Raw genomic sequence first — 26750 nt, forward strand, 5'->3', positions numbered from 1 at the left:
TCGACAATGTCATATAAAATGGATTTTATTACTATTTTTAGTTTTATAATGTTGAACAATATGTCCGTATTATTATTTAAAACTATATATTTTCACCGACTAGAGGTTTATGTATATTAATCAATAACTGGTTAATACGTCCCTCTGATTCTACGGCGACAAATTACAACACAAAACAATAAAAACATTAAAAGATTTGACTTTTATTTTTCTGAACCTAGAAACAGGCAAACAAAATAACTATAGTTTTATTAATCTAAATAACTAGTCTAGTCTAACCTAAATAACCCTTTTATAGGTACGGTAACTGTTTTTCATTTTTGGAAATAAAGATTCCGGTTACGGTTACGGTTACTAAATTTTTAAGGTTCTTTTCGGTTTCTGTTCTGTACCCTGCAAGAAAGTTTAATGATTAATCAGTATAAGGCCAAGGGCATTCATCTTTGAAAATTCAGAAGGGCAAATGTATTTTTTCAATAATATTCACCTTTCTGTTGACCTATAACTGCTATATGCAAAGTTGGTGTATATTTTAATTTTTGAAAAAACTATCTATAGGTATCTACAGTCATACGTTTTTTAATTACAACAAAATAAGAAAACCGTTACATATCAAATGTTGTAAAAATATGAACTTTAAACGCTCATAAAAATTTAATTTGACTTTCCAGTAGAAATTTTTTTGCTGATAAAGGTAGACAAACTTATGGATAATCTTGTATAACATTTTCAAATCAAAGATTTAACAAGGAAAAATTTTATGAATTCTCAACTCAAAATAATTTGCTAATTTTCGTGGTTTTTCCGTATTTTGTCAAGATTTGAACTTTAAATGCTTATAAATAAAAACTGTGACTAAGAGTTTTTAATATTTTTCAACTGATAATGTTACATTATCAGGAGCCTTGCATTAAATTTTAACGCGCTTTTACCCAACAAATGAAATTTTATTGATATATTATAGAAAAAAAAACTAAAAAAATTGAAAACTGACAATGTCCGTAAACAGCTCAAAAAGATTCAAAATATTTTCAAAAATGTATCGTGTATAAAAATCGTGTATATGAACATTCAGTGAAATTTTCAATTATCTACAGTTAAACGTTTTTTAATTACAACAAAATAGGAAAACCGTTACATGAGACATCGAATGAATATCAAATGTTGTAAAAATATGAATTTCAAACGCTCATAAAAATTGAATTTGACTTTCTTGTAGACATTTTTTTTTGATAAAGGTAGACAAACTTATGGATAATCTTGTATTATATTTTTAAATCTTAGATATAAAAAGAAAAATTTTTATGAATTTCGTAAACAACTCAAAATATTTGGAATATGTTACGGCGAATAGAAAATGCTAATATAAACATTCAGTCAAAATTGCAAGTATCTACGGTAATTTGTTTTAGAATTGCACCAAAAACCAAAATCGATTTTCTCAAAAGCAGATTTTGCGTAAAAATTTCCGTTTTTCCTTATTTTTTCATTGGTTTTTCACACCGCTTTTGAAAATTATTGGGAAATGTATATTTTTGACTCCCTAAAGTACCAACTAGATTCTCTTTCCTATCAGAAAAGTTACTGTTGAAGAAAATCCAAGCATTTTTACTGTCCTAAAAAGTGATGACAGACACAAAAATAAAAAAATAAAAAAACACACATCATTATAAAATAATCTAAAATGGGTTAGTTAATTTTTAGAAATTTGAAAAATTGTATACTAAATTATTATGAACCTACTGCCCTATTATTTCTAACGTTTACATGGTAATAGTAAAATTGTATTAAACCTATTAGTTCCTAAACGATATTTATTAATATGACAAATACTTAAAATTTCAAAAAAGGGGGACTCTCGTTTCCCCACTTTGTTTTTTGGATAGCGCTGGGAGTTTTTGTGTACGAACGTCGGGACCGGGTGCACATTTCTGCACAAACGATGCACAATCGTTTGGCACCTTGAAAATTTCAATTTTCCAAAAAAGGGATGTCTCGTTTCAATGGCCCCCCACTTTGTTTTTTAGATAGAGCTGGGAGTTTTTGTGCACAAACGTCAGGACCTGGTGCATATTTCTGCACAAACGATGCACAAACGTTTGGCACATTCAAAAATTCAAATATTCAATGTGGGGGGCTCCCGTTTCAATGGCCTTCCCATTTTGTTTTTGGGATAGAGCTTACAGTTTTTGTGCACAAACTATTGGACTTGGTGCACATTTCTGCACAAACGATGCCCAAACGTTTGGCGTGGTCAAAAGTTCAAATTTCGAAAGTGGGGGGGGGCATTGAAATGGACCTTACCTGTTGGTTAGGTTAGGTTAAGCAGCACGAGTTCGACATCTTGACGGTGCGATATTTCATACCGGTTTGTTTTGAACAAATTTATACGGCAAACCTAGATAAAATATAAAATAAAAATACTGCGGAAGACAAGTGCCAATAGGTAATTGAACCCTGACATAAATACCTATATATTTCTTAATTTATTTATTATCCATGTAAATGTCACCATTTTTTTTTCAGATCTTTCTGTTACACCCTGTATTGGGGTATTGCCGTATACTTTATAGATAATATATTATAATTTGAGCATGGATGTTGTAGCAATAAAAAAATAATAATATTTATTGTTACTTTATTAAAAAAATTCCCAAAAGTCCACTTAAAATATTAAAGTACGCGCTGAAAAGTAACAACGTGTATCGTTATTGTAATAATAATAATAATAATAATAATTTGTTATTATTATATTTTTAACATTACAGTTCACACTTCACAGTATAGTTTGAATATAATATATTTAATAAATAATCATTACATATATTATCATCTTTCTTTTTTAGAAAATATTTAAATACTAAAAAAGAATATAATATTTTACATGTTATTTAAAGATTGATCTAAAGTCATACGTTCAACATATAATTGAATTTAAGACAATACATAAGTGTTTGTTTGGAATTGTAATATTCAAAAGCTCTTAGGTATTTACAGTCAATAAGTAAAAACCATAGAAAAATTACGTGAAAAAATTTAAAATTGTTTAAATTAATTTATAAATTAATAAATTAAAGACAATTATAATTCAATTTCAAAAATTCCAAAATATTACACTTAAATTTTTTATATTTTAATTCGTATTGGAATACTAAACAAATATTTCCATCGTAAATCTCGAAATCCTGTACAATATGGACACTTATCACGTTGAATGGGATCAATATTTGTAACAATAATCGTAATGATAACAAAAATCTATAATACACGTAAAAACTAAAAGTGTTTATTACACTTGTGGCGATTATGCGTGATCGATAGGTGTAAAAATAAAAATGCCAACTTCACGGATTACCACCCCCCGCAACAATTTGCAATACCAATCTTGTAATAGTGACTTCACCCATTCACCGGATAATCCGATTTCCCGATAGTAGTACCATCAATTATCACGGCCATTTTTTTAAAATTATTTTTATTCATCAATGTCATAAATTATTAATTAATAAAATCTAATTCAAAAATAATTTTTAATACTGGTTTATAAAATATATAATTCGTAAAAGTTATAACAAAAATAATAATTTCTCTGAGGGACTTAAATTATAATTAAAATTTAACTATAACTTTCCGAATTCCGTTTATTATTATTTAGTACTTATAGATACACAATTATGTTTTTTAAGGTTTTAGGAAAAAATATCTGATTATTAACATTTCATAGTACAAAAATAAATCTCGTGTTTACTGTCCTATATTTATATAGTTGATAATTGATAGTAGTATAATACGCATTTTGTAATTAAATTTCTACTCGGCCTATACTCGATAACCGGTTAGTGTTAAAATTATTATTTGGCCAATAATCGATACCCAGTTAGTATAAACAAATTTATATCAATAAAGACAATATAAATAATATATATAATTCGTATGACAAAAATCTATTATACACGTAAAACTAAAAGTGACACCGGTGGAGGTTATGCGTGAAGGATAGGTGTAAAAAAAAATAATAAAATTATATTATTTTGATGAGATCTTTTCTCATTCCGATTTGCCGCCGTGTTTCAGGCGGCAGCTCGTCGTGAAAGGCGGCGTTACGGCATGGGACCCTGGTGGCTCGGGACGCAATTCAACAACCAATATTATATTGTATTATTATCGATGTGTGGTTTTGTGTGTAATGTGTAGAGCGCGGATTTGTATGCACTTAAAAGTATTGAAATATGCCATATAATATGCAGTAAAAATCATGAAAATATGCAAAAAATATGCAGTAAAAATCATGAAAATATGCAAAAAATATGCAGTAAAAATCATGAAAATATGCAAAAAATATGGAGTCAAAATCATAAAAATATATAAAAAATATGCAAAATTTTTTATTTATTTAAAATTTACAATACAACTTATAATAATTAATTACTTAAATAGGTACTTCATAAAAAAAATGTAGGGAATTTTCTGAAAAACTTAATTTATTTTTAAAATTGTATTTATTATTAAAATGAATAATCATGTGCATTTCAAGTTTTTCTTCTGTGAAGCTGTATCGTTTATCGGTTAACATATTTTTAAAGACTGAGAACGAACGTTCGACGTCAACCGAAGTTATTGGGGCATATTTGAAGCAACTTAGTATTGTCAGGTCTTCATAAAGATCTTCGAGCTGAACGTTTTCGCCTAATAACACTGAATTAATTTTTCGTAGAATCTTCAGACCTTCACTTTTGTTGGAAAGCTCGTTTAGTTTTGTTGCAAGTGTTGCACCTTTCGATCCAGGAATAGAATTAATTTTTTCTTTCGTTTCGTTAATTATTTAAATGCTTTCATGTAAAGTCATATTTTGAGTTTCAAGTTTTTTTATGACTATCACTAAAAATGCCAAATGAGTAAATGTTAAATCATTAACAACAGTTTCATCTTAAACTATATCCAAAACTTTTCTAATACTCTGTGCATCATCCATTGCCAGTCTCTCGATGACTTTTTTTATATTTGGTAAAATAATCTGCGTAATATAACGCAGCATGTACCCATGTTCCCCACCTTGTAAGAACTGGGACCGGTGGTAAAGGGGTATCATTCATTACTTCTTTAAAAATAGAGATTCGACTCGGCACTTTTAAAAATATTTTCTTCCCATTATTAATTAAAGTATTAACTTTTGGAAATAACTCCCTTACTTTTTCTGCAAGACGGTTACAAGCATGAGTGGTACACGTTACATGGATCATATTAGTACAACATATTATCTTTAAAGACTTCCCTGCTTTCACGATATATGACGCCGCGTCTGTTAACAAAAGTAATACACGCTGTTCCATTCCCACATCTGTCTATAATAATTTCAAGGAATCATTGATAAATCGTGTAATCGTTTCATTGTTTGTTTTCTCCAATTGTTTACATGCTAAAAGATAAGGTTTCCCAGAAAAGTTTTTATTCATAACTCCTACAAGTAAATTTGCAATGTATAAGCCCCGTGCATCAGTTGTCTCGTCAACAACAATATAAATAAAATTTTGCCCAATTGTTTCTTTAATTTCATTCATTGTTTTTTGATAGCATATATTTACATAGCTCTTTCGCAATGTGCTTTCATCTGGGATAGGATGATTAATGTATTTATTCAAAAAAATACGAAACTGTTGGTTTTTCAACTTGTGTAAGGGTATGTCAGAAGAGACCATAGCAAAACATAAATCTTCAAAAAAAGTGTTATTGGTAGAACTTGATCTAGAACTAGTTGAAAGTAATTGTTGTTTTGATAACTTATTTTTAAGTGCAGACAAATGTGCAGCTAAAATATAAAATTAAAATAAAAAAATATAGAAAATAAATAAATAAAATCTTTTTCTATTTTTATAAGTACCGACCTGTTTTTATGTGTTGATCTACCTGAGACTTTCTCTCACAAACAATAGATTTTCCACAAGGGTTACAAAATACTATTTTCCCGTCAGTAGTGAAAACCTCGGTGTCTGTGTTTGCTGTGGAAATCCATTCGCGAATTTTGTTAGAATACGAACTCCTTATTTTTGGCATATTTACAATTTACGGACAACGACAATCGACGAAACTCAGTTGTATACTGGTATATCGATAACTGACTGATACAGCAAGAGCAATTTAGATTATAGGTAGACACACATTTATTTTCGGCATATTAACGATTTACGGACAAAGAAAAACGATGTAACCAAATGCCAAGTGGTATGTCGATAACCGACCGACACAGCAAGAGCGATTAAGTTTACGTCGTAATCGATTATTTATCTTATAAAGGTTTAAATAAATATATATATACAATTATTATTTAGTGACTATGAAATTAAGTTTAATTTTTCTACTTGACAAAATATTATTTTATACATTTTTTTAAATTTTCGCTTCAATATGCAATAAATTTTGAATTTTGCCAAAATATGCAAAAATATGCAATAACCTTTAAATATGCAGAAATATGCAAAAAAAATTTCCTCCATTAGCTTCAAATTATGATGATTCGTGGAGATAACTGACAACAATCCAAAAATATTAAAAGGAAAAAAATATGCAATTGCATAGAAATCCGCGTTCTAGTAATGTGTAATTAATACACTATGCCGTTTAGACGGTAAATATTTGAAAAAAATGTTTCGATCTTCAGCTTTGAGGGTGGTTTCTGATAACAAATTTAATTTAATTAATACTTTTAAGGAAAAACGTCAATTTTTACGCAAAACCAGTTTTTATCAAAATCCATATAATTTTTTAGTGTCCCTGAAAAACGAATAATTTTTTTAATTTTATTTTTTTATCCCAAGTCGAATTTTCTATAGCATCCCCTGGTAAAAATGGTAGTGGTGCCTATACAAGCTTGAAGGCACCGTTAATATAATATACATATACTTAGAACTAACTAGTATTTAAACCCGGCGAATTATAATTTAAGTATACTTAAACTAACTACTTAGTACTTACCATAATTTACAGTTTTTGAATTACTTGGCCGGTCATTATTTTCTTCTTGATCTAAATCTTTCACTAACTCCATATTGTGTTTATCCGTATCTAATTTTGTTTAATGAACTCGTCGCAAATATTCACGTAAATTTGACAGCCCATGACCATGTTCATAATGTGTTTTACAAATTAAGCAAACTGCTTCATTATACTAATTGTTTGACAATTTTTTTTTTACGTTTGAAAACGTATTTTTTCAAGACATGGTTTATATTTTATGTTTTAAATATTACTACGATCAACGATCACGGACACCACGATACACTGAGAAGTGAGTACTGACCGAGTGATTACCAAAATAAATAAAATAAAATCCACAGAAATAGCGCTATACATTTTTATAATTTGGTGACTATATTATTCAACATACTCAATGACTCACGTAGTTTACATACTTCAAGTAAATTTTTATATTCTGAGCGTAACGATGGATGTATTGATTTTATAATGATGTGTGTTTTTTATTTTATTTTTTCTGTGTACACGACGAGTAGTCGAATTAGTCGAAATAATCCTTTGATTTTCAACTTCAGAATCTTGTTTGATGGGAAAGTGAATCTAGTTTGTACTTTTGGGAAGTCAGAATTTAAAATTCCCAATAATTTACAACATTGCCCGGAAAAACAAAATTAAATAAAGGAAAAACGGAAATTTTTATTTAAAATCGGTTTTTGACAAAATCGATTTTGGCTTTTCGTGTAACACTAAACCAAATGATTGTAAAATGAAATTTTCACTGAATGTTTGTATTAGACTTTTCTATACATGAAAAAAATTTCAAAATATTTTGACTTATTATGAGCTGTTTACGGATATACTCAGGTTCCAACTTTTTTAGGTTAGGTTAGGTTAGACTAAAACCGGCCCTGGAAAAAACTAATTTTTTTCTATAAATAGTCGGATTAATATAAAAGGCTCAGAGCCTAGAAATCTAATATTGTACTATTTATATATTATTTCCGCTGGGTTTTATTTTAATAGCCGGTAGGTAATAATTAGGTAGTGATTTATGACTAAGAACTGAAGAATATTTTATTATTGTTAGGTATTTATTTTCATAAAATAGTTGATGATTTCCAACATACAAGGAGGTGTTACAGCATAGGACCCTGGTGACTCGGGACCCAATTTACCTACCAATGTATCACAGTTTCCGTTGTTTTTTAGCGACTAACTATAGTGTCTTAATAGTCTTGTCTAAATTTATCTTTACGGACATCACAAACGTACGAAAAAAATAAAAAATATTGTTTAAAAATCACGAACACCTCTCACTCAACATTTTTACACAATATCCTTGACGAAGTAATTTTATTTTTTTGATAAATTATAATTAAAGAAGTTAACTAATCTTAAAACACTTTAACTGTATGTATTTTTCAAAAGTTCTTAATATTATACTTATAGTTAATACATTGTATGTTTCGAAAAAAATAAATAATAATCTACGTAACAAAGAAATGAAAATATAATTTACTCAATTTAGGATCAACATTTCATCTTTATAATTTAATACTTTTATCTTAGCATTTTATGATCATGTAAAACAGTTATGTCCAACCATGTTTAAAGGTAGGTAAGTAAAAACAATTTCCAATCGACCACATTGTCATAAAATACTAATTTTTTTCTATGAATATCAATAAATATTTATTTGTTGGGTAAAAAAAGCTTGAAAATTTAATACAAAGCTCAAACTATATTGTTATAATGAAATTTGAAAAATATTAAAAATCCTTCGTCACAGTTTTTTTTATAAGCATAAAATCTTTACAAAAAATCACCAAAATTTGCTAATTATCTTAAGTTAAATATTCATAAAAAGTTTTTTTTTTAAATTTAAGATTTGAAAATGTAATACAAGATTACTCATAAGTTAGTCTACCTTTATCAAAGAAAAATGTCTATAAGCAAATAAAATAAAACTTTTGAACGTTTGAAGTTTATATTTTTACAATATTGGATATTCGCTCGATTTCTCATGTAGCGACTTTGATATTTTGTTGTTACTAGAAACGAATAACTGTTGACACATGAACATTTTACTGAGTATATTTATTTTTATTTTGTAATTTTATTTTTCTATAATTATCAATAAAATTTTATTTGTTGGGTAAAAAAGCATGAACATTTAATACAAGGCTCCTGATGTATTGTTACATTAGTTGTTGGAAAGTGTTAAAACTATATAGAATATAATTTTTTAGTTATGAGCATTTAAAGTTTGGTTTTTACAAAATGTATCAAATTTAAAATGTAATAATTCTTTTGTAGTTAAAAATGTATAAATTTTTCAACTTTTATAGTTATAGATTGAAAATTTAAAACCAGGTTTTACGTAAATAGGTTATTTATAAATTATTTTATTGACAATTAAATCATTAAATATACTGAGAAATATACTAAAATCGTAATTCTCAGTTATTTAATATGTAATTTTTTTCAAATTTAAACTTAAAAGAACTATAAAAAAACTTGTTTTTATATTTATATGATTTTTTTGTTAAAACGAAACCCACTTACGTGGAACTTTAAACTTTCAATCCTTAGCTATACAAGTTGTACATTTTATATATTTTAACTACAAAATCAATTTTAAATTTTATATATTTTGTCAAAAATCTAACTTGAAATACTTATAAAAAAAAATTTTGCCTATTTGAACCTATGCCAATGATTAAAATGTTATTGAAATCTATAGAAAAAATACTAAACAAATTAGGAACTGAAAATATCTGTAAACAGCTCAAAACAAATCAAAATTTTTAAAAATTATATGGTTCATAGCAAATGCTTATATAAACATTCAGTAAATAAAATTTCACAAATCTACGGTAATTTGTTTTAGAGTTATACGTACACTAAAAACCAAAATCGATTTTTTGAAAACTACTGGGAATTTTAAATGTTTGTTGCACTAACTATATTCACTTTCCCGTCGAACAAGATACCGAAGTTGAAAATCGAAGCATTATTTCGACTACTAATCGTACACAGGGACAAATAAATAATAAAACTCACAGTATTGTTAAAATTAATACATTTATTGCTCAGCTCAGAATTTAAAATATGGGTCGATCGATCCCTCGTAGTCGGTTTGTACATATTAGCAGTGTTGAGTTTATCTAGATAAATTATCTAAATAAATATTCTTTTATCTTTTATCTTATCTAGTTAAATAGAGATTATTAATTTACACAGTTATCTAAGATAAAAATCACCGTTATCTAGATAAATTTATCCAGATAATTTAATTTATTAAACGGCTTTTATTTATTATAATTTATAGGTAGACAATTAAGTAATTTATTGAGTAGGTGATTTTTACTAATAACTATCGACATTTTTGATAACATACTATCAAGTTATTCTATATTTCTACGAGCTTACAGAGAGTTCCATAAAACCAATATAAAAAAAAATTATCCGATAATTTATCTAGATAAAAAAAAATTTTTTTCATCTTTATCTAGATAAATAAATAATTAAGTTATCTTTATCTTTATCTAGATAAAATTATATTTATCTCGGCTCAACACTGCATATAAGGGTAATCCGAATATTTTTTCAGTGTGAAAATCGTGATAATTGTCGACACGTCGTATCGTTGGAATTAGAAACAGTATATTTTGACAAAGAAATCGCGCATTTTTTAGGTCCATCACTAACGTAACTGCCTTTAACGTTTCCACAGTGTTACAACGTCATAATTATAATATATGACTGACGTCGATTATTCTAGATAAGTTATAAATTTGTTTAATGAAATGGCGAAATTAAATACAAAGTTTGAATTTTTATTTTTGTGCATATTTTGTATAATTTATTTTTATATGTACGTAAAATTGTCAGGAAAAATCATAATTGGATAACATTCAAAAATATTTCTTAAAAAAAATTATATTTAGTTATAGGTTGAGATTTGGTGAAGCCCTACTATTATTAAATTGAATAAGCTTAATCAAAATTTAGAAAATGGTCGACATCTAGATTTTAGATTGTACGAAAATATGAAAATCAGTAGATATACGTGTTCTCATATTATGACATTGTTCGTTATTACTCAACCCAGTCTATGTGGCAATATTTTTAAAAAATAATTAATTTTATTTCACGATAGTTTAAAAATGCCAAAGACAACATACAATCGTGTCCATATTAATCAATATTATATATTCCAATAAGTAAATTCGTGTTTAAATTATTTATATTATGTTTATGTAACAACTTATTTTTGATATTTTTATTTCCAAAATTGTAATATGTTATATGCATTTTACAAAAATAATATAAAAATTTACCTGCATAATATATTTAATCGTATTTGCATATTTCGACTATTTTTCCTGAACCCTTCATAATAATATATAATAATATATAATAAAAAAATAAACCGTTACACGATTAAAATAAAAGTTAAGAAATTCTAAAATTACAAACTAAAGTTTGAATTTGCACATCTCGTATTATGAATATTTTTTAGTACTTAAAATTTTCAGGAAAAATCATAATAATTGGAAAAAATTCAAAAATATTTCTTAAAAAAAAATATTTCTGGTAATAGGTTTAGATATAGCCATTATTTAAACTACTTATCTTGTATATAGACAGAAAAAATAAAAAAAAAAAAATTATTACAAAAATCATAAATTCTAAAATAGTTTCATAAAAGGTCGTTTCATTCTATTTATTAAATTAACGATGCTAAATATGATCTGTTGACCTTAATCTGGCTACACAAGACGCAGACAATAAAATGCCCATGTGACGTTTCACGTCCGCTGAATTCGTGCTTATGGATTCAGCGCTTACGAAGTTTCGGACTTTAGTAAAATTTAAATTCCCGCCACATCGGCCAGAAGTACCACATGCAATAGATAACCGTTCTGATTATCACTAAGATAGTAATAATTGTTATCAAATGAATAACAACAACATGTTATTTTATTGTTCGCCGACTTTTGAATCATTCGATTATTAGGTAGGTATTTGAAATTTAACAGAAATACAACTCCGTTCATAAGTTTTAGTAGAAAATTACCATGCATGAGTGTACTCTTTTTAGTAAAACATCCAAAGTATCGCCTTGCCACATTACGTTAATTTTCATTTGTAAGTATTATTTTCTAGTTGTACTGATTATATTTCTTAATAATATGTGGTCAGACTAATTTGATAATTTGTTCACAAATATAGATTTCCAAAATAGAAAATACAAGTAAATAATGGCTACAAATCTTCAAATTAATTGATTATGCGATTTCTATCTGGCACAGAATCTGCTGTAAACATTTCACAACCAGTGATTATAAACAAGGCACAGTAAATAATAGATATTATGGCCAGAAGCTGTCTCAAAACACAATCCAACCCACTTGTCTGGGATAGAGAAGTAAAATAAACAATATAAAATACATTTTAATAATTTACAACAACAATAATTGTACTACTCTGAGCATGACAAGTAAATCATCTAAGAGGTAAATTCATTTAATATGATTCATGTATTAGGTATTTAGATATTTTTTACAACTTGACGTTTTCAGAAAATTATATTTCTTTGACAATGGGTTGAAAGAACATGAACAGACAAAAAAAGGATTTGGAGACGTTACAGTTGATGATTTTAATTCACACAGAAAAGCCTCAGAAACCGAAAAATGCCTAATTCACACATACTTATGTAAGTATATTACTCAAGTCTCTGATTTTAAATGTTTGCCAAAACCAAATGTTACTTAGTAGTTTATCATTTTTAGTCAACTGTATAAGAGTATGCTTATTATGGTTTTAAAAACTGAAATATATGATGTACCACATACAAGGAATTAAGAAGTCGCGCCAACAAATTTCAGACAATGACTTACTTGTAGATAATTCTGGTGGCTCTGATGTAGCCATACAATATTGGAGTGAATTATGAAACTCAAAGAGAATATTCTGAGAATATAATTGATAGGATTTTATTTTAAACTATTTTACTGTGATATTAACTAACATACCCACCTCTTCACGAGACACATTGTATAATATTTGTATCGAAGGGCTCAGCACGTTTAGTCAATATAAATTAATAAATAAACAATTTTTAGGTTACAATCTTAAAATATCCATAGCTTGCTTTAAAAGTAAAATACCAATCAAAGTTTAGAGCTTCTCTATGAGGTTCTTTAATAATTATTTTTGTTTTAAGTTTGATTATAATATTATGTTATTTTACTATACTATTAAACCTGACAGTACATAATTGGATCTACTGTCCTCAAAATTGCATGTTGCTCGTAGTTCAAAGAGAGAAAAGAAATGGTGCACTGACATATTTTTAACAAAGTTTAAGTTTTTTATACAATACATTTTGCTTAGCAGGAATCCAATTTCAATAACTCAACATATTTAAATTGCAAAGAGAATAGGTATACATAACCAGTTTGGACTATATGGATAAGACATTTTAGTGGAATTACATTGAAATCATTACTTTTCTTTAATTACTGTAATTTTAATAAATCTCATACCTAATTGATAAAAATGATGAGAATATACGGTTATCAACTACATTTGTTTTTGGATACAAAAAGTTATTTTAGAACTCGTCCTGTTAATTATGTTAATTACAATATTAAATCTTATTTAAAAAATAATCTGCTCAAAAATGTATATATTTACTTTCCAAATGCATGCTAAAAACATTGTATCTCCTATTTTATTATTATTATGTTTATAGATTTTACACACAAATTTCTCGTGTCTTATTCTAAACAATTGGATCAAAAGACATCTCCAGCTGTTACCACACATATAACTTGTGAATACGTGACTATTGTACAAGATTTTTTCTCAAACACTTCTTCTGTCAAAATGGTTGGCAGGATCTGTGAAAAGGTATATATTGAAGATGTTGCTGATAGGTTATTAAAGACGTGGAGTGTCCTACATAGTGTGTACATTTATTGATCGTATTCATATAAATTATCAAATTTAATTAAATATGTAAATTATAAGATTACTGGTCGTCAATCCTGTTCCCATTCATGGAACTTACCTCTCAACAAGGACAGACAAATTTCTTTGAAAGCAAAGTAAGCAAAACTAATTATCTTCAGTTTCACTCAATCATGTTTTTAAATAAAATTATTTGTCTATGACTTATTTATAATTATAAGAAAACTTTATTATACAATTGTATAAATAAAATGGCAGATAATAGGTTACTAAGTCACAGTTAAATATTAATCGACGAATAACGATTTTAGTAATCTTGTGTTAATTTAAAAATATTATTTGTGGGTACTTCAATCTTTTAAAGTGTGTTATTATTTTTGATCTCACAGTGATTATTTAAAATGCTATTTTTTGGGCAAAAAAGAACTCAATCTACAGTAATACTAGTTTTAGAATAGCTGAATAGGTATTAATTTAATCTTTCCTCAATCAAATTTATTATTCATTTAGTGAATGAGAATTTTACTAATTTATAAATATGTAATTTATTATTTTAGTTTATAGTTGTTGTAAATATGTTTCAGCCATGGGAGAACACCAAGAGTCAACCAAAAATTGGAGAAATACCCGATTGACAATAATCTTTAGAGCCTGTTAACTTGAGAGCTGTGTTGTTATATTTTTAAGCCGTATACTCTAATAATGTACATCATAAAAATGATAATTCCAATTTTAGTAAACAGCAAAAATCATTCTATTTGGACAATGATACTCTGTATCATAAAATACATTGTGCCAGTTTGATATTGAATAACAGATGTCAGATGAATATATTCAAAATTATTTATGAAGGTTCCACTGAGGATGCATTTGCCTTTTCTAGTCATCGTGGTGGGAATGCAACACTGCATCTAATAAACCAGCAGTATTATATTATATTTGATGACTTTGGATACAAAGCAATACATTAAAAAATGTAATATTTGTTAATGTGTCAATCCAGCTACAACACTAAAAGTGATACCTGAACTACACCCAGTTCCTCTACCAAAAAAGGTATATTACTTTTAACTAATAAATTAAAAATTATTAAACTAATTTGTAATTACCTAATAAAATATAATATTTAGGTTTTCAAGCATTTTGGAACCACCTAATTACATTGCCAGAAGTGGGTATCGGTATGCAGCAGTTGCCATTGATTATTGCAGTAAAAGGTGTGAGGTGTTGCCATTGTCCGAACAAGAGCAACTACTGTAGCTTATTATATTTATGGTGAAATAATAATAATTATTACTTGTTGACATTCCTACCAAAAATTGTGATTAGCGACCAGTGTCGGGAATTTTGTAATATTTGACCTGAGCTATTCATAAAGTTACTTCACCATACTATCCACAAAGATTCAATCGCTCCATTAAAAATTATTTGCTCAATGTATGTTAACTCTTTTTGTATGATAAATATAAAATAATATATTACTAAAACTACAATAATATCAGTTTTAGATATTTTGAAAATAAAATTAAATGGCCTAACCTTTTACACGGTGTTCTCTTTGCAAACCGGGCGTACTACACACATAAACTAAATATTCGCAATTTTTTTTATTATACCATAGAGAGCCACTACTTCTCGTTGACTTTAAACATTCCCAAATGAGGATAGTAGTATAATCGAGGACAATATTTTTATCGAAGAATTCAACGAAAACAAGTTTTAAGAAACTTTGCAGAGTAGTCTATCAATGGGAGGTATGTCATATTTATACTATTTTTTTATAATTACAACATAATTAATATTTTGATATTAGAAAAAAAATATTTAATATAATATAAAAGTCTGATAGTAAGGTTACTATATATACCCTCCCCCCCCCACGTATATTATTTATTTATATTAATTTATTATTAAAACTAATTTGGAGGTCAGTTCCAAAATAGATTTGTTAAATAATCGTTAGAAGTTTTAATATAAATTAAAATATTAGGTCTTCTGTTGTTTATATTTTGTATAATTTTTATATCTTAGATAGTATAAGTTAGTAATGGCTTTTATAGGAATTGGTTGTTAGTATCTTTCAGAAAGTATTTTTAAATTGTTACTCTTTTTAGTATTATTATAAGAGCCAAAAACTTAAAACCAAAAAAGAAAACATAAGAACTTACACAATTTTTGAGAGATACCTATTATTATAACACAATTGGTAGTCCAAATTTAAATTAATTAATCCTAATTTTCACAGCACGCTATGTATTATAAAATTATGGTGACATAAAAGTAATTTAATATTTTGATGATGTAGGTACACAAATAATTATTAAATTTTTTAAATGTTTAGGTAGAGAACAGTTGCAATCATATTTAAAACAAAACAGAATAGAAAATGTATGTAAATATTAATTATTCCAAATAAGTATTTACAAGTATACAACTATTGATAAAACCTATAACTGATTGTAATAGAAGTTTGCGGTACTGATACCGAAATATTTACCGCTGCTATTTATTTTAAAACTTCAGTATATGTATTTAGTAGTCTGACACACACTTAGTGGCTTTTTAAGAATATTAATTAAAAAGGTAACCCAAAACTTGGAGAAAAATGTTGATATCTAATATACCAAAATAACACACACTATGAAGTAGACACAGATGTAATTGAAAGTATTGAAACGTAACGTAACAATATCGTCGTTCGAAATTTTTAAGATTTAAATTTTACTCTGAATTTTGATCGTCCATACTGTAAAATGTTAAAGCAAACCTTTGGGCATTTTTAACTAAAAAACACTGCTCAAAAATGTCATCGTAATATCTAGATTTGTACATTTCTTTTGTTTATATTTTTTAAAAAAAATTGCAATTACTATCACTACGTAATTGTATAATATTTTATTATTTACTACATAGATTTTTAAAAGGAAGGACCTAATAAATAACAATATAATCTTTGTAGTTCGTAATGGTTCATTCATTAATATTATTAGATACACTATGTTGTCATTTTTTTCCCGATTTATTCATCCATAATATTTTAATTAATAAGTTGCATATACGGCAGGAAAGTACAGCGTTCTGGGGATTTATAAAAACGTAAAATTGAAAACTTCTAAAATATTGATTTGCGCAAATTTGTTGGTTCGCCATCGGTCTTGACTTATTAAAATACATGTTTCAAAAAAAAAAAAAAAACAAAAAAAATTAATTGGTAGCTATTTCCCCAATAATTTAATAACTTAATTTTTTCAAAGTTAACTTTTAATAACGAGTTATCGAAAAAAAAATAAGAGTAACTTTTAACTTAACTTAACTTAATTTTTCTAAAATAACTTAACTTAACGATTTAAAAAAAATAGTTAACTCGCCCAGCCTTGGCTGGTACTATACCTAATCCCTAATTAGGTACAGTATGTGACAGCGAGCAGGGGCACGATTCCGTGTTTATTAAGATTAAGATTTAACAAAGATAACGATGAAAGTGTAACGTACCATTTGTATTGAAACCATGCAGCTTGCCGTTTACCGAGTAAATATTTATAACCTAATAATATAGGTAGGTAACTACTAATACAGCTTACCAGTTTTTTTTTTATAAATTTCGTAACAGTTTATAAGTTTGTATTTGAACTATTTGTAGGTATATAACAATTTGTTAATAAAGCTCATTGGGGAGGGTGTCTTTTACCATATCACCACCACCGTTATTACGCCCCTGCGTCAACATAATGATTTACCTACTATAATATACATTTTTCAACCACAATTGCCCTTCCTCACAGACTCTGGGAATTTCGACCTACCCAATGCGCTAACAAGATTTACTTTCCAACTGTAAAAAATGAGAAGCAAAGCATTATTTCAATTACTTATCTTGTACATAGACACAAAAAAATTGGAAAATAAAATTATTACGTGGAGCGTAAATCGCTAATAGTTTTATAATAGGTCGTTTCACTCTAATTTTTAAACTAACGATGCTAATTTATGTGGTCTGTTGATCGTAAATTTGCTATACAAGACGCAGACAATAAAATGTCCATGTTACGTTTCACGTCCTCTGAAATTGTGCTCATGGGAACGATGACTTCCGAAGTTTCGGCCTTCAGTAAATTTAAATTCCCGCCACATCGGCCAGGAGTATCACATGCAATAGATAACCGTTCTGATTATCACTAAGATAGTGATAATTGTTATCAAATAAATAACAACATAATGTTATTTTATTGTTTGCCGACTTTTGAATCATTCGATTATTAGGTAGGTATTTGAAATTTGAACAGAAATACAGACTCCGTCGTGCAGAGTTGTATTCATACATTTTAGTAAAAAATTGCCATGCAAAAGTGAACTCTTTTTAGTAAAACATCCAAAGTATCGACTCGCCACATTACGTTAATTATCATTTGTAAGTATTATTTTCTAGTTGTACTGATTATATTTCTTAATAATATTGGGTCAGACTAATTTGCTAATTTGTTGACAAATATAGATTTCCAAAATAGAAAATACAAGTAAATAATGGATATAAATCTTCAAATTAAATGATTATCCGATTTCTATCTGGCACAGAATCTGCGGTAATTATTTTACAACCAGTGATTATAACCAAGGCTCAGTAAATCATCTAAGAGGTCAATTCATTTAATACGATTCGTGTATTAGGCATTTAGATAATTTTTACAACTTGACATTTTCAGAAAATTATATTTCTTTGGCGATGGGTTGGAAGAACATGAATAGACAAAAAAAGGATTTGGAGACGTTACAGTTGATGATTTTAATTCACCCAGAAAAGCCTCAGAAATCGAAAAATGTCTAATTCACACATACTTATGTAAGTATATTACTCAAGTCTCTGATTTTAAATGTTTGCTAAAACCAAATATTACTTAGTGGCTTATTGTTTTTAGTCCACTGTATAAGATTATACTTATTATGGTTTTAAAAACGGAAATATATGATGTGCCACATACAAGGAACTAAGAAGTCGCGCCAATCTATAGACAATTTTTCAGACATTGACTTACTTGAAGATAATTCTGGCAGCTCTGATGAAGCCAGACAATATTGCAGTGAATTATTAAATTCAAAGAGAATATTGTGAGAATATTATTGATAGGTTTTTATTTTAAAGCTATTTTACTGTGCTATTAACTAAGATATCCACCTCTTCACGGAACACATTGTATATATTCATATCGAAGGGCTCAGCACATTGTTTAGTCAATATAAATTAATAAATAAACAATTTTAGGTTACAATCTTAAGATATCCATAGCTTGCTTTAAAAGTAAAATACCAATCAAAGCTTAGGGCTTCTCTATGAGGTTCTTTAATAATTATTTTTGTTTTAAGTTTGATTAAAATATTATGTTATTTTACTATACTATTAAACCTAACAGTACATAATTGGATCTACTGTCCTCACATTTGCATGTTGCTCGTAGTTCAAAGAGAGAAAAGAAATGGTGCACTGACATATTTTTAACAAAGTTTAAGTTTTTTATACAATACATTTTGCTTAGCAGGAATCCAATTTCAATAACTCAACATATTTAAATTGCAAAGAGAATAGGTATACATAACTAGTTTGGACTATATGGATAAGACATTTTAGTGGAATTACATTGAAATCATTACTTTTCTTTAATTACTGTAATTTTAATAAATCTCATACCTAATTGATAAAAATGATGAGAATATACGGTTATCAACTACATTTGTTTTTGGATACAAAAAGTTATTTTAGAACTCGTCCTGTCACTATTGATCTAATTGTTATGACAATTGGATCTATATTTTGGTACATTACGAGTAAGTGACAACTTGATACAAAATAAAGTTCTATTGAGGTGTGCAAACATGTGAACATTCGGAACATCTAAAATTTCATAAATTACAAGATAATAAGGTTTACACCTTAATTATTGGCATAGGTTATTATGAATTGTTTATTTTACATACAATATTACATTTATTCATAACACATTTCTTTCAGGTCCATGTATTGTTGTTTAGTAGATGTGACTTATACTTTATGGTTGTTTCAAGCAATGGTTATTGCCAGATTCCAATGTTAATTACAAAATTAAATCTTATTTAAAAAATATTCCGCTCAAAAATGTATGTATTTACTTTCCAAATGCATACTAAAAACATTGTATCTCCTATTTTATTATTATTATGTTTATAGATTTTACACACATATTTTGCCTGTGTCTTATTCTAAACAATTGGATCAAAAGACATCTCCAGCTGTTATCACACATATAATTTTTGAAGCCGTGGCTTTTCTGCAAAATTTTTGGCCAAACGCTTCCTCTGTCCAAATGGTTGGCAGAATCTGTGAAAATGTATATATTGAAGATGTTGCTGATAGGTTGTTAAAAGACGTGGAGTGTCCTACATACATACATACATACATACATACACGGTGTGTACATTTATTGATCATAGTCATATAAACAATCAAATTTAATTAAATATGTAAATTATAGGTTTACTGGTCGTCAATCCTGTTCCCATTCATGCAACTTACCTCTCAACAAGGAGAGACAAACTTCTTTGAAAGAAAAGTAAGCAAACACCAATTACCTTCAGTTGCATTCTGAATCATGTTTATGAATAAAATTATTTGTCAATGTTTTATTTATAAATATAATAAAATTGTATTATTAAATTTTATAACTCAAGAGAAAAGTATTTAAAATCTTTATTAATTATACTATCATAGTTTTCATATTTGTCGTTTAAAATGTATAGTTTAATTTTAATTTAAAATTTAGAATTATATGACTAACGTGTTGTAATTTATTGTTATACTTGCAGTAGGTTTTGTACTTCCTAAATAAAAAATTCTGACTAAGTAAGTCATATATATTTAGTAATATATTTGAGAATTCGTTTTTTTTTTTTTTTTAAATTAAAACTATGTATCAACAAAACACAAATGATTCAATTACCTATGTTGTTTTAAGGAATTAGGATACATTTTTGATATTAATTGATTCCTGATTTTTTCTTATACCTAAGTCAAAAGTGTTAAAACTACCTACAAAACACAAATATTTTATAGAAAAGTATTTTTAGTACTGTTAAATAATTTCAATTAAATATTCAGATAATAAATACCTTTTTTGGTAATTTTTAATAGGATATTTTTTAGTATTCATAAATATTATATTTAATTTCATATCCAAATATTTTTTGGTTGTATTTTGCATACAAATCCGCTTGTTGTATATAAATTGTATTGAAACAAATTCTTATATAAATTAACGCATACAAATTGTATAATATCCTTAAGACACTTTACTATTTAAAATTAACTTTACTTTCTTTTATACTTATACAAATTATATTGTAATTTGTTTATAAAGAATAAGGCGGGCAAGTGAGCACTATGATTTTATATCATTGCAATAATAATAGGTACATTAGGTTCAATTCATTTTTGCCGAACACATTTCATTTGAATAAATTATTATTATAAAATATAATAATATGTTAGGTATCTACTTTAAAAGTTTCAAGTGTCCACGAATAATATTTTTAAATTACAACAAAGTGAGTAGGTACCTATTATTCGTTTAAATATCTAATTTTATCCAAATTTGAACTTAAGATATCTATTAAAAAAACTGTGGTTATAATAGATTTTTTAGTTAGAGTATGAACTACATCTTGTGTTGAATATTTAATTCTAAGCTATAAAAATTGAACATTTTATAGACATTTACATCTTATAGATTATATCTTGGAAAATTATATTGATAATAATTCGGAATTTCCACCAAGTATGTGGGCTTCATATACAGCGACATTACAAAGAACTACCAACAATTGTGAATATTTCCATTCTCATTTCAATGAACAATTTTATAAGGCACACACATCATTTTTTTCGTTTTTAAAAATACTGAAAGACACAATGTAGACAGATACTTAAATCAGAATTAGCAGTGCTAATAATAATATAAAAAAAATTCCAATGAAATTAGTAGGTACACTTTTGTTGAAACGGTTTCTTTTAATTATGTGATTTTTTTAAAACTCTTTTAAGACTTTATTGATTGACCTATACCTACTTGAAAGATGTATAATAATTTGAAATATTTAAATATAATGGATAATATGTGATATGCAATTATATAATATTTCAAAACTCTAATTTAATTGTGTCTAAATTCGACCAATGTGTTATTATTATGTACTTGCATTAAAATTTATATTTTTCAGACAATATCATTATTACTTATATATTATAATTTGAAATATCGAATATTTAAATATAATGGGTATCATATGATATTATGCAATTATATAATGATAATAATAATTTCATATGATAAGAATATATTAAATTTGTATAATATGGTTCCAAAATAATAATTGGCGGAAACGTCTTTTCATAAAAATATATTTAGGCGATAACTGGAGAGTCTGGAATCGTTAATTTTTTACGTTATACATTGACGTGTGTAAAACCGTGCTGCACATACGTAATGCGTCTATTATTAAATGCGATGTTTCCAATGTCATAACTCATTTCAAATTGGAAACAAACTTGGTGTCTCTATTAACATTAATAATGTTTTTATGTTTAGTGTTCTGGAGGAAATATGCGTAAGGACACTAAAACAACAGCTGCAGAAATGTTGGAGGCGTCTAGAAAATTACAAACCGAAGATAATCCTTTCCAGCAGTGTAGTTAAATTTATCTAATTAATTTTATTTAAGAAGAAATTACACAGACATTAGTTGTCTCTGCCTTACATGCAAATGTTACGCTTAGCAGATCACGTTTAGCTCCGTTAGTTTATAAATTAGAGTAAATTTAACTCTTATAAAATTTAAAGGTCAGATTATTATCTAGGACACCTACATAGAGTTTTTATGTTATATAAATTTATTAAATCATAATATATATATTTTATTATATTTTAATTTAAAAGCGAGTTCTAAGTATTTTAAAACTGGAAATTGTTTATACATCTTAAAATGCTCATAATTCGCTTTAAAATTAAAATATAATAAAAAGCCTATGAGACGCCTCAGATAATAATCTTACTTTTAAATTTTAAAAGAGGTTAATTCACTCTAATATATGAAGTAACAGAGCTAAACGTGCATGTAACATAGTTATATTATATACTTTTCTAAAAATGCCCGAAATTGTGGATTTTGCAATTTATACCACGGAATATTTGCGGCAACAAGACTCAAACATATATCTTATAAATCTTAAGTCTCTTATCTAGTACAGAATATTACAGTACATTACTAATTAAGGCATGCTATATGATGGTTATAATACAAATATAATGTATCAATATCATATCACTATTATCGGATACATAATTTATATTATTTACGCCACTGCAACAAAAAATATTGAATGTCTATACAATTAATCGATATATTCTCAAATATTCTTTATTGTACGAAATATTCTTTTATCTTAAACTATTCTCAAATATGCTAAAAAAACTTTTGCCATTAATTAACCGGTTTCATGATTTGTAAAGATTTCGAACCCTCGTCTGACTGCATAGCCTCAAAAAAAATATGCAAAAGAATATAATTCCGGCCCCTCGTTATATACCACATATAAAAATGATATGAATAAGGTAATTTGCAAAATTATTCATGCATTTAATAATAATATATATTATTATAATAACTAGGGCCCGGATTTTATTGCACTAAAAATCATTGAAAAATGCTCTAAAAAATAGCTAAGGAAAATTAAGTTTATTATTTTATCTGATCTACAAGTTAATATCACCATTTCTTCTTGATAAATCATGATCTAATTGATATAATTCAACTAAAAATTTTTTTCCCTAAAATAATTTCACATTCATAATTTTATTTAATAGAAAACTTAAATGATAGGTAATTATTGCAAGTTACCCGTCTCTGGCCTGTATAATATGTAAACAAAATTACATTTTAATCAAGAATAACAAATAACTTAAGATTTAAATAATACAAATATTATAAGGATTGTACAGAATATTGTATCTACCAAAAAAATCAGTTTTATAGGTCATTACTGGACTAATATTCATTATATTACAGACAGTGATGACTGATGATTTTGTGTTAGAGTATGCCAAAACATAATATCTGCTAGAAAACTGAAACCCAGAAACAGCCAAAAAAATATTCAGATATAATATGGACTTTCAATATTATTATTTATTGTTTTTCATTTGTTTATTATTATTAAATTACACTATATTATATACTAATTCCAATATTTAACTTAAAATACCACCTATATTAATATTTTTAAAATTTTAAGTAAATATATCACAATTTTTTTCTTAAATGTTTTCATTAGTGTATTTGCTGTTAATAGAGATTTCACTGTATTTATAAGAAAAAATAATGAACACCTGCTTACACTTTTTAAACATCAAAGTTTTTGCTTTATACATATTTTATTTAATATAACATACTAGATAGGTTTCACAAATTAAATTATTTGTTTCATCACTATATAGTGATTTGCATTTTAGATACATCTATTTTGAACATTGCATGAAATTATTAGGCTGAAACCATGAGTTTATTATTCTTAAATGGTAATAACTTTCCTATTTTCAATAGCTAGTCAAATGATGAAGAATCCAATGGAGTTTGATTTGCAAGAAATATTTGAAAATTGTCAAAGCAGTCAAGCAAGGCAAGGGGTTGTTTGTTCGAAAATTATGTGTACGAATGAATATGTACGAATGAAAAGTGTCCGAATTTTATATGTTAGAAAATTTAAATGTTCGAATATTATGTGTGAATAAGTGTGTCTGAATTAAAAGTGTTTGAATGTTATCTGTTAGAAAGTTTAAATGTTCGAATATTATTTTTATTGTGGAATCAACAAAATGTAATTTTTCGGTATAAAAATTATTTATTATTATTATTATTATTAATCTTAACTATACAATTAAATATGATATTATATTATCTAAAAAAAAAAATTATTTATTATTATTATTATTATTAATCTTAACTATACAATTAAATATGAAATTATATTATCTAAAAAAAAAAATGTTTTAAAAAAATAAATTATAAGCAATTCCCCTTAAAAATTCTAAAATATTAAAATCAGCATTGTCAGCATTATTTTTACAGCTTAGAACAAGATTTTTAATACGTTCTTCTCGTTGTTGTTTGGACTCTTTGAACTTTTTTGGAAACCTGTTTTGAATCAACTGTTCGATCAAACTTTCTGTCTCGTTCTGAATGTAGCATTCATTTAGCATAACTTTATTGTGTATTGTCGTAACACATTCAATAACACAAGACATTTCGACAGTCGACTAACAAACACTATAGATAGGTACACTTAGTTACACGGTTTCTCGCACACTGATTAACGGATGCCAAATTGTTGGTCTCGGTATCAATGGCACCGCATAATATAGGTACAATGTTCACTGCACACAATGCTCCGATACGAATAAAATGTAATCTCGATTATCCGATATCGTTGTAGTCATTGGAGTGATGACTACACACTTCTATACATATATACATTTAATATGGCTGGTTTATCGCGCGATCGTAAAAGTATAATATCTATTATCTGGCTTTTTAACAAATTATTAGGTGAATTATATCTGTGACTATGAACGATATTCGTATGATACTCGTTATTATGTTCAAATAGGAAAATATAACATTCGTGCATAATACTATTCGAACACAAGTCCATTCGAACAGATTTGTTCAAACACTCGATTCGAACACATACATTCGTACATAATACTATTCAAACACATTTCCATTCAAACAGATTTGTTCGAACACTCTTCATTCGAAAACAATTCATTCGAACACTCGACTAGTTCCCGTCAAGCAAGAATTGGAGAAAATGAAAAAGATAAACTCACTACATACTCTGATATTGCATTTGATGATATTGTTGAAAAACAACTTGATATGTAATTTATCAGGGATAACATAATTAAAATACTATAAAATAGCAAGGCTGGGCATGAACAAGTTAAAAAGTTAAAGTTAATTTGATTTTAACTGTTTAACTAAACTAGTTACTTTTGACTTTTCATTAACTTAACTGTTAACTTACTAAATTTCTTTTTTAATTAACGAATTCATTTTTCATTTTAAGAAGTAAGTTAAATTAATTTATTTTGTTTTTAATTTAATTATATTTCACTATTTCAGTCTATTCCGTTTTCATGTCAAAAAATATTTACTGTGATATCATTCGAATCTAACTTATATGGAAATACTGTTTAAAGTATAGCACTATAGTGCTAACACATAGTGTATAACACTATAGTCTATAATTTAGTTTTGGGTTGGAAAAAAATTAAGTACTATTGTATAAACAAATTAACTCTTTTTAAATTTAATAAAAAGTTAACAAAAAGTGTGTATTTACTTTAAACTTTTAACTTTTTGTTATTGGTGCATATTAACTTAACTTAACAAAGTTAAAAATAATAATTATCTTGCCCAGCCTTGTAAAAAAGTATCATCACTCTATTATTCAATATTATAATTTACATTTTTCTTTAGTCTACTGTTAAAAGCCTATTTGACTATCATGTGACTGCCGGCTTTCATCTGTAATTCTCAAATTGAATTATTTTGCGACCACCAACACCCATAGTTGATCATTACTACCACTTCACATGATCTCCGGTGACCATAAATTAATATGGTTTTATATTATTCACTATTCCATGGCGCTATAATAATCAATGTATATAAAACCTAAATACCACTCACTCACTCACTACTTCTCAAAAGCTACA

General features: G+C 26.8%; 1 long non-coding RNA gene and 1 pseudogene across 1 annotated transcript; one reads left to right on the plus strand and one right to left on the minus strand.

Annotated features, from left to right (window-relative positions):
• Positions 1-292: 292 nt before the first annotated feature.
• LOC132935383 (uncharacterized) lies at positions 293-6051 on the minus strand (annotated as a pseudogene).
• Positions 6052-18636: 12585 nt separating this feature from the next.
• On the plus strand, positions 18637-22737 carry LOC132935896 (uncharacterized). Its single transcript, XR_009663360.1, has 6 exons — positions 18637-18790; positions 18867-19056; positions 19955-20079; positions 20150-20389; positions 20454-20531; positions 22563-22737. It is a non-coding gene; the product is annotated as an uncharacterized LOC132935896 (long non-coding RNA).
• The last annotated feature ends 4013 nt before the right edge of the window (positions 22738-26750 follow it).

Source organism: Metopolophium dirhodum, chromosome 1 (genome assembly GCF_019925205.1).
Source record: "Metopolophium dirhodum isolate CAU chromosome 1, ASM1992520v1, whole genome shotgun sequence".
In the NCBI taxonomy this organism is placed as follows: Eukaryota; Metazoa; Arthropoda; class Insecta; order Hemiptera; family Aphididae; genus Metopolophium; species Metopolophium dirhodum.